We start from the raw sequence: 9,528 nt of genomic DNA on the forward strand, positions 1-9,528 counted from the left end.
CCCGGCGCTGCGTGCCGCCATCCCGGTGCCCGCGCGGCACAAAGAGCGCAGCCCCCCCGTCTCCCCGGGCATCCCGCCCCGAGCGCAGGTGGGGACGGAGAGGGGCTCTGGAAAAAGAACCGTCGGTGGCAAATGCGGCTTTGAAAGGCTCCGAGCCGAAAGGGCGATGAGCAGCGGGGGTCTCTACCCAAATGGCCTTTGATCTCCTCCGAACCGGCTCCGTTCTGTCACCTCGAGGCAGCGGCGTGTCGCGCTGTCCGGGCAGCGCCGTGCTGCCTCGTGTCCTCGATGCTGAGATGACGCGAATGCGAGTGATTCCGCTCGCAAGGTGGATTATTGCTATGCCGACTGCAGGAAAGTCACTTTTCCCCGCGCCGTGCGTGCATATGTGTGTGTTTCTCGGGGATAACGTAACGGTGGGGTCTCTGCTCAGTGCGGATTAAATCAGGGTAACTGTATCGCTGAATCTGCCTCGGGTGCATTCAGAAAACAAAACAAACCCAACCAGCTAAACAAAGAAAATCACAGCTCCCCGAACTTGATCAGGGTCGTGGCTGACACATATTGGCTGGACGGGGCTCCGAGCACCTGATGGAGCTGTAGGTGTCATTGCAGAGTGCGACCAGATGGCCTTTAAAGGTCCCTTCCAGCTCAAACGATTCTGTGGTTCGCTGTTGTCTTACACAAGGCAGCTTTGCAGACAAGCACAAGGTTACCTCCCTGCAATACTCCAGTGAACCTTCCTCCTAAGGATGGTGCTGGTTGCAGCCATCTGGGTGCCAGTGCACAGGGATGCACGTAATGTGAAAGCACCATGTTTACCATCAGTTGGATTTTTAAAGCCCCAAAGTAATTGAATGCGGTGAGACCGGTAGTTAAACTCTGAAAACCCTTTTCATACTGAGCTCTATTTTTATATGCTTAATATTTTGGCTGCCTTAGCTCCCATCAAACTAATGCGCAGCCTGTGCTTTCCTCTCCTCTGTAACATTATTACAGCTGTTTAAGATTAAAACCCAATGAAAACGAACCACCCCTGATTTTTGAAGCTGCTTTGCTGACCTCCTACAGTAGAACAAAAAATGTTATGACATGTGTCACTGCAGCTTGTGGTTCGTGCTTGATTTTAGGGTTGAAGTTGCCCAAACCTGCCCGGACTGGTGCAGTTACCACTCTCTGCCTGTGCAGAGCTATGGAGAGCGTGGTGCTGTGGGACCATCGCCTGGTGCGAGCAGGTGCTGAGGGATAAGGGTAGGATTCTGGGGAAATTGAGAGCACTTTTGTGCTTTGGTTGGTTATAAACCTATGGGCATTGCCCTGGTTTTGAGGCGATGTGGAGATAGGTCTGAAATCAGGAGGGACTGGTGAGAGCACAGAGGTGGGGCTGTGATGAGCGGGTGGATGTTGGAACCATCCAGAATTAGGAGATGGAATGAGTGTAGATGGCTTTGAGAGGGAGAGGCAGGTGTCTGTGGGTTAACACTTGTCATCTGGAGCTCTATTTAGTTTTGTGAGTTGTACAGGAGGAAGCACCAGGACTGAATGCTCCTCTTGCACACTGCTTTCATGCTCTGGTCCTGCTCAGCTCAGCTCCTATCTTATGTTCTGGTGGTGGGCAGGAGGTGGTGTCACTTTCACTAAAATGGGGCAGAACTGTAGGAGAGAGTTTTGAGGACGGGTGGGTCTGGGTTGGAGGTGGGGAGGAGACATCCAATGAGAGATGGAGCAGGTGGAAGTGATTGCTTACATAGAGGGAAGGTGAGGGGCTGGTTTGGGTGTGCTTGAGTCATACAGTCTGGAAACAGAGAAAACTGGAGATGGAGCTTCCGTGAAGGAACATGAGGTGGAGCTTCCAGAGCAGATGTTAGAGGAGTGAGTGGAAGAGGTAGGAGGAGAACCCCCAAATGTCTGAGCCTTAAATGCCTGTGCAGAGGGGTGGGGTGTAATGGGTTTGGAATTGGGGGATAAACAATACATTGGGTTTCTGCTAGAGCAAGAAACATCTTGTCTGTGCAGCATCTACTTCCTGCAGCGTGTTCTTCCTCTGCCAGTATTTCACATAGTTAGCACAGCAGTAAGACGAGCTGAGTGTTTTTAAGCTAATTGCATTACTTTTTGTAGTTGAGAGAAGTGAGGTGTGTGTTCATCTGCACTGTAACACAGGCTGAAGCTACAGGAGGAATGAGGATGGGAGATTCCTGATGCCAGCATCGCTCTGACCGTTGTTTTTGGCACTTACATCACAGCTCTCTATTTATAGACACATGCATGAGCATGCTGATGCTGTATCTGACTCTTGCTTTTAAGTAGTGCTTTCTTTTCTCGTACCTGCAAGTACTCCAAGTTCATATATAAACTTATTCCTTTCATGGTGCTGCATGGAGCAGCTAGGATAGTGTAAGATGGGGGACAGCTTGTGGGATGCATCGTCGGCTGAGTGTGCTGCACACAAGGTATGTATCCAGAGACAGCACCCGTGTGCCACTGCTTCCTGCTGTGTGCTGCAGCTCTTGGTGCTGCTCCCATGAGAGCACTTAAATGGAATCCATCAATTGTCTTGCTATATTGCACCAGTTAATTGTTCCTGCTATGATGGTTCTGCAAAAACTGAGGTTAATGGCAGTGCTGTAGCTGAACATCACATGCATTGTGGTGGGAGTGGTGTGTGTGCATGTATGCCCATCTTTCTGTGCTTAATCAGAGTGATCTGCTTGAGTTTCTCCCCAGAGTTCATCAGCATTGCACCCTAATTAATCAGAAACAGCTGCACCACTTTTATTCCTCGAGTGCCGGAGTGTGGGAGGAGAAACCTTTGCTGGGCATGTGGGTAAATGAAGCGACAGCAATGCAGAAGAAATCTGCCATTTTAAGCTGCAGCATTATTGTTATAACTGCAGCAGTCCTATACTCAAGAGATGAAATCCAAGAGAAGAGAGTTCTTTTCTTTGCAGCGAGCTCACACACTGTTGTTTGCTCTGTGGAGAGAACACATGTAGAGAAGCAGGGCTGGAAGCAGCAGCAGAATGCAGTACTTTGCAAGGTGACAGCAGCCCTGTGGTTATCAGAAGTATTTTAGTTTGGTAGCAGACTTCACCTTTGGAAGATGATTTGCAGTCACATCTCTGCTGGAGCCTGAGCAGCAGAGCTGCCTTTTGTTATTCAGTAGGCTTGGTGTGAAATAGCCTCATGTCTTGGCTCACTGATGCTTGGAGCCTGGGAAGGAGGAGCTCAGGTGGCAGGCAGGCTGTAGTTTGTTCTCCTGGACAGAGACATCACTCAGTAGTAATTAACAATTAAAGGGCGCTTTATACTGAAATTATAGCAAAATTGATGGTTGTCGTGACCTCATCTAACAGTGGAATTTCCCTCAGCTCCATTACCTGGCCAACCTCTGCCTGGTTTCTCCAACACATTTGAAATTACAGAGGAGACTCATGCAGCCAAAGTTCTTTTCCTCGTGAGGTGAAGGCAGAAAGAGAATGAGTAAAATATTTTGTGTTTGGTTTGTTTCTGGTATGGTTGAACCCTCTGATGGGCGCAGGGCAAGGTGAGAACTGTTGAGCTGCCCCTTTTGGATAGCGCCGGGCACGGTAACATCTCCACCCACAAAGTGGGGATGCGGTGCTTTTGGGGAGAGTTGAAAGGATCAGGCAATGCTTTGAAGATGAAAAGTGCTGTTAAGTGCTTCTATAACTTTCCAGCTACACACTGATGTTTCCAGTCAGATAGTAACCAAAGTTTTAAGCCCAGAGGGGCTTTGATATTTTGAAGACAGCTCTGCCACCTTCATCCTCTGCACCTCATGAAGGAAGCGGGGCTCTTCCTCACCATGTGTTGGTTGGAGGAAACAAATGTATTTTGACTGTGAAAATAGCAGTTTGATGCCCGTTTTTGATGCCCTTGCTTCCTCGCTGTGGATTTTGTTATTTTTCTTTTAATGTTAATACTTGCTCAGATGCCGTAGCAGTGCGTAAAAGCAACAAACAGTGCAGCACATGCTTCTCCAGGTTGGCTGGCAGACACGCTGTGTTTATTTTGCTACTAACTTGTCCAGCCATGTGTTTTGCAAGATGAGCAGATGGCACAGAACACCACCATGCTGCAGAGATGTCCTGGGGCTCAGGGGGAGGCTGACTTGCCTCCTTCCTCTGGAAAACCTGTAGGGATCTCTGGGTGATGGCAAGGAGTTACAGCCACAAGAGCTGTTTGCCCATATAATCACTTTGGAAATGAACACTGGCAGAATACAAATAATGTATATATTTATAGTGGGATGGTCTTCTGGTTAGCAACAGTGGATTTACAGTCTGAAAGAGAGAAATCCCATTTCAGGCTGCACTGCAGACCAGCTCAAGTACCAGAACTGCAGTTCATCACTCTGAAAGAGGAATTTTGCATGCTTCTACCCTTCTGTCCATGAGCATTTTGCATAGAAAACTGATTCCCTTTTGTTCTTGTTTTCAGGTTGTTTCAAGATTGTGGAATTGAAATGCAATAGGGGGGGAAAAAAAAACAACAAACTAAGGAAGGCTGACTAATGTTTGAGTAGAATTATTCTTATTTTTTACATTTGGCAGTGGTGCTCAGTTTAGTAACAATTACGGAGCAGAAACCAGTGGTGCATCTCATCTGTTTGACGTGATGATGTCCTGGTCCAAATCCAGCTCTGACAGACACTGCGAAAGCCCAAGACTGCAGCAGTTTTTCATCCTGTTCCACCTGGATTCCTTTTTTCCAGCATGAAACGTTTCAGAAAGGCAGGGAGAGGTGCAAGTGGAAGGGCAGAAGAGCAGTCGGACACGGGAGATGCAATTGGAATGTTTAATTCGGCTTTGAGCCGCTCCTTCAAAGCGCTGAGGCATCGTCAGTGGTGTAAGCTGTGCTGCATTTGCTTTTGTGCCTTGCAGAGTGACATTTTGCTTCAAACAGGGGGAACACAGCTGTCCTGTGCAGATAAAAGGTGCTGGATGCCACATGGCAAGGTGGGCTGGTAGATAATGAGCTGTTCCCTGCTGAGGGACCCTGCGCAGGGACAGGGTTCTCATTAGCATGAAGGCATCCAGGTAAGCCACGAAGCACTGGGGCTCTCACAGCCGTGGCAGAGCTGATAACACACATGTTAAGATGGCAGGGAGGCCGATACAGTGTGTATGTTAGCCAACTTCTTTCTTTGCTTCATTCAGTGGAGGAGAGGTTGGTGCCTGATGGTTGTAGTGCAGCAGGAACTCCAGCACTCACTATTTTCATCAATTATCAGTGAAGAGATTGGCAAAAAAAAAAAAATAAATCAGAATCTTATCAGTTCTGCACACTCATGTGCAAGTGTCCAGCTGAAGGGAGTGTCCTCCATTCCCTATTTCCTTTGCCACACCATAGCTGGAGCTCACATGGCTTTGACAGCAGGCTGGTGGGCTGACAGCCTGCTGCATGTTGGGGCTCGAGGGAGCTCATAACAGCTGGGTGAACATCCTGGTGGTGGTGGGTTTGTGTGTGTTTGGGTAGGAAAATGATCACTTTTGGATTTTTCTAAACGTGGCTGATAGAAGTCAACATTTAAGTAACTTATTTGATATGTCAGTTTTGTGTCTCCATGTCAGAGACTCCTGCAGTTCTAGCTAGTTGCTGTTCTATCCCTTCTTGTTCAGTAAGATTAATACAGGATAAACTGTGAGATTATGAACTTCAGAGCATCATAAAAAGCAGAGTGTTCTGCTGTTAGCATTTCCCTGTAGCTCATTTTTGTCACATAACATGTGGTGTTAATGGACTCTGTAAGGGTGCTCTCTTTCCCATGGAAAACTGAATTTAGTAATATTGGTATTTATCCAGTGGCTGTTATAAGATGTGACTTTTGTAGTAGAAAGTAGAGAATGTGCCGAGGCATGGCTGGAATCCTGTGTTATGTGAATTCCAGTCTGATCCATGTTTCTGTAAGGTACTGTTCTGCCTGTGAATTTACAAAGGAAATCTGAGCTGATTTTGAAACAGGGGTGTCACAAATCAATAACAGCCATTCCTGATGCCATAAAAAGTTTTACTGGCACCACTTTTATCAGCTGTGGGTAAGGTCTCTGTAGAGACTCCCAAGTGATTTTTGCAAAAGTCTATTTGCACGTTTCCAATCGTTAGTTAAAACAAACTATTACATCTCCTTTTGCCAGCTTCTCAGCCAGAAGCAGCTGATAAAACCAACTTTTCACTGGTGTCATTTCCCTTCGAGTGCACTGTTCTGCTCTGCTTTGACTGTGTGGTTCGAGGCTGTGGCCACTCTGCTGGCAGGGAGAAAAGCCACACCACGCTGCTGAGAAAAGCTGTGGTGTGACTCTGAGCAGTTCTGTGGGGCTGCCTGGAGCACTTTGTCCGTTTTTGGCCCTCTTCTGCACATACTGCTGCGATGCAACAGGCATTTTTGGCTATGCTAAGGGTCAATACAGGTGAGAATAAGGCTGGAGGAAAAAGGCTCTGGAAGAAACACATCTGGCAGTTCCTGTAAAGGCGCCTGGAGGTGGGACTCCTCAAGGGGAGGTGGTGTGCATTTGCTCTGGTAGGGTTACTGGAGGGTTTCTGTGCCAGTTCTGTGCATTCTAGACCAAGAACGTGTTGTAATTCTTAAATTTTATTATTTTTTAATTTTGGGGAAAATTGTCTCTGAGTCTTCATCCCGTGTCAGACCCGAGGGTGTTGAGCATCCTGAGAGAATGTGATGGAACCACACCAAAGGGGCCGGGTGCTTTTATCACCTCCCATCTCCAATTCAGCTCCCGGGTCTCTTGCTTTCCGCAAAGGAACTATTAGAAATATTTCCTCTTGGGTTGTGCTTTCCCCTCCGAGGTAACGTTGAGCACAGCCAAGGGAAGTGTTTGTGGTGCTGGAGCAGAGGGGAGCAGGGATGGATTCCCACACAGCTGTATGGGGTGGGAGCTGGCTTCCCAGAGCGAGCCAGGGGTTGCCCTTCTGAGTCCTGATCCTTTGGTGGTGGCTCTTCAGATGCTGTGATTGTGGGAGGCTGCCAAGGAAAGCACAGGTAAATTACTGCATTGAAAAATTTTGTTAGATAATGGCAATTTCTAGATAAAGTTATTTTCTAGCATTTAGAGGCTTCTGAGATCTGCTTTGCCTTTTGTTTGTTTGAGAAGATGGGAATCCAAAACACGTGGGCTTGGAGCAGGAGGTCTTACAGCAGGCTTTCCTGTTGTGTTCATGTAGTGTTGGTACTGAAACAAAGGGTGAGTTAAGTGGAGCATCTTGGCTTTAACCAAATGAGCAGAGAGCTAGTATTTTACCAACTTCTTACACGAGTAGGTAGTGATTGGACACGTGGAATAGCTTTAAGCTAAAAGAGGGGAGATTGAGCTTAAATGTTAGAGGAAATAGTTTGTTCAGAGGGTGGTGAGGCCTCGCACTGCTGCCCAGAGCTGTGGGTGCCCATCCCTGGAGGTGCCCATAGCCATGGGTGGGCCCTGGGCTCCTGAACGGGGGGTTGGAGCCCGAGCTGTCTGGCATTCTGGGCTTGTAGGTTATCTTCCCTTCTTTTTTCTCCCTAGTACCGAAGTCATAGGGGGTGCCTGGCTTTCGATTTTGGAGACCTAAATGCTGTTTGGAGGAAAAGCAGCATCCCTCATTGTGGTGAGGGGCGTAAAGCAAAGGAGGAATGGCCACTTCATTGCATCATTGATGGCCGCCCTGGTGTGTGCTCCAGGCCCTCAGGCACAGCATCATGGACTGTATGCTCAACAGAGGCCATGCCAACGCTTTGAAGACAGAATCTTTGTGTTGTGTGAAACGTACATGGAAGATGCTTATTTTAAGGGTAGCACCTTCAGCAGTTTCAGCAATGAAAGGGTATTGAGTTTAAACCTGTTACAGCTGTGGTGCAGGTATTCAGACACCCTGGGCAGGAGGAAGGCTGGTTGGTCAGGCATCTGTTTTTAAACTGTGAATTTCAAAGTCTTTGGTCTGCTAGATTAAAATTAGCAAGTGTTATTCCTGGACACACAGCGGCCTGTGTTTTGTGTGTGGGAGGCTGTGATTTAAAATAAGTAAATACAACATATTTGGGAAAAGTTTCTAAATACATTGCAGGAGGAGGATGAAAACTGCAAACATCAAGTTATTTTAGCTTTAGATTAGTTTCACCAGTGTCCAGTTTGCAAGTGTAAAACTGAGGGGATTGGGAAGCCTGCCCTCCATCCTGAATTAAACTCAGCTGCCCCTGTAGACTCTTATTGCAACAGTTTTACTCAGCTTTTAATATTTTGGATACTGACCTACTGATGCTATGCTGTATTTCTGTTAAAACACAGTGTAGTAGCAGGTAGCTAGCTGAATGTAAGCCACCAGTTACTGATTTCTCTTTGGTAAGAAGTCGAACCAAATGAATTTTAAAATGCTTTTTCACCATGTTGCCACATAAATGTTATTTTGCCCCCCCTTCTCTTATTTATGTGTTTGGTAAATTGTTAACTGTGAGTCTGGCCATGGCAACCTCAGACTTTCAAATGCTTCTTTCTCACGTGTGTCTAAGAGTAAAATATCAGCCTCCAAAAGTGAATGAGAAGCAACATCAATTAGCACAGCTTTCAGTGTTGGAAAAGGAGGATTTCTTTGCAAGGAGCAGAGGTGCAGAGCTGTTTTGAGAGAAGAAGGGAAGATGCAGAGGCAGAGCCTGCAAGAAACGAATGCATGCAATGGGAATTGTTTGTTTGAGAAGTGCAGCCTGCTGCATTGTGCTCTTTGCTTCGAATGTGTCATCTGATTGATTTATTGCAGTTGAAAATGCGTGCTATGAGTGAAAAGAATAACCAGCTAGGATGAGATAATGCAGTCATTACGAATTCTAGCAGAGGAGCTGCATTGTTTTGGGTTTCTTTGAAAATGTAATAGAAGCTGATGCCACCTCTGAGCCGAGTTATCATAGAAACATAGAATGGCCTGGGTTGAAAAGGACCGCAGTGATGCTCTGGTTCCAACCCCCTGCTATGTGCAGGGTCACCAACCAGCAGACCAGGCTGCCCAGAGCCACATCCAGCCTGAGTTATGTGAGAGCAGCTGGGCTTAGTAGTGCATGGTGTGTAGCTGGGGCTCATTCAGGCTCTTGACTGATTCTTATTAATCCGTGTTTTGGTAGTTTTGATACCAAAAATATGAGTTCTTGTGTGTCCATGGCCTCAGGAGACAAACTTTGACCAGTATGGAAGTGTAGGTGGTGAGTTGCGTTCCCACAGCATGGTACTTGTTAGCACTGAAGGTGCAGCAGGGCTGGATGTCTGCTGCCTTCCTGCAGGTGCATGGATGGACAGAGCTGCTCTGCCAGGACCAGGGAAAAGGTGGCTGAAATGGATCCCTGGTGGTGTGCACCTGATGGGAGGTTTCCCTGCAGGGCTGACAGGGAGCTGGACTGATGCCTGGGGCTGCAAATCTACAGACCCAAAGGTCTGCACTGTGCTGTCTGTGTGACAAAAGGCAGCAATTTCACAGCCATCCACTCCATCCCTGTGTCTGTAATGAGGAATAGGACTACGTTTTTTG

Source organism: Meleagris gallopavo, chromosome 10 (assembly GCF_000146605.3).
Source record: "Meleagris gallopavo isolate NT-WF06-2002-E0010 breed Aviagen turkey brand Nicholas breeding stock chromosome 10, Turkey_5.1, whole genome shotgun sequence".
Lineage (NCBI taxonomy): Eukaryota > Metazoa > Chordata > Aves > Galliformes > Phasianidae > Meleagris > Meleagris gallopavo.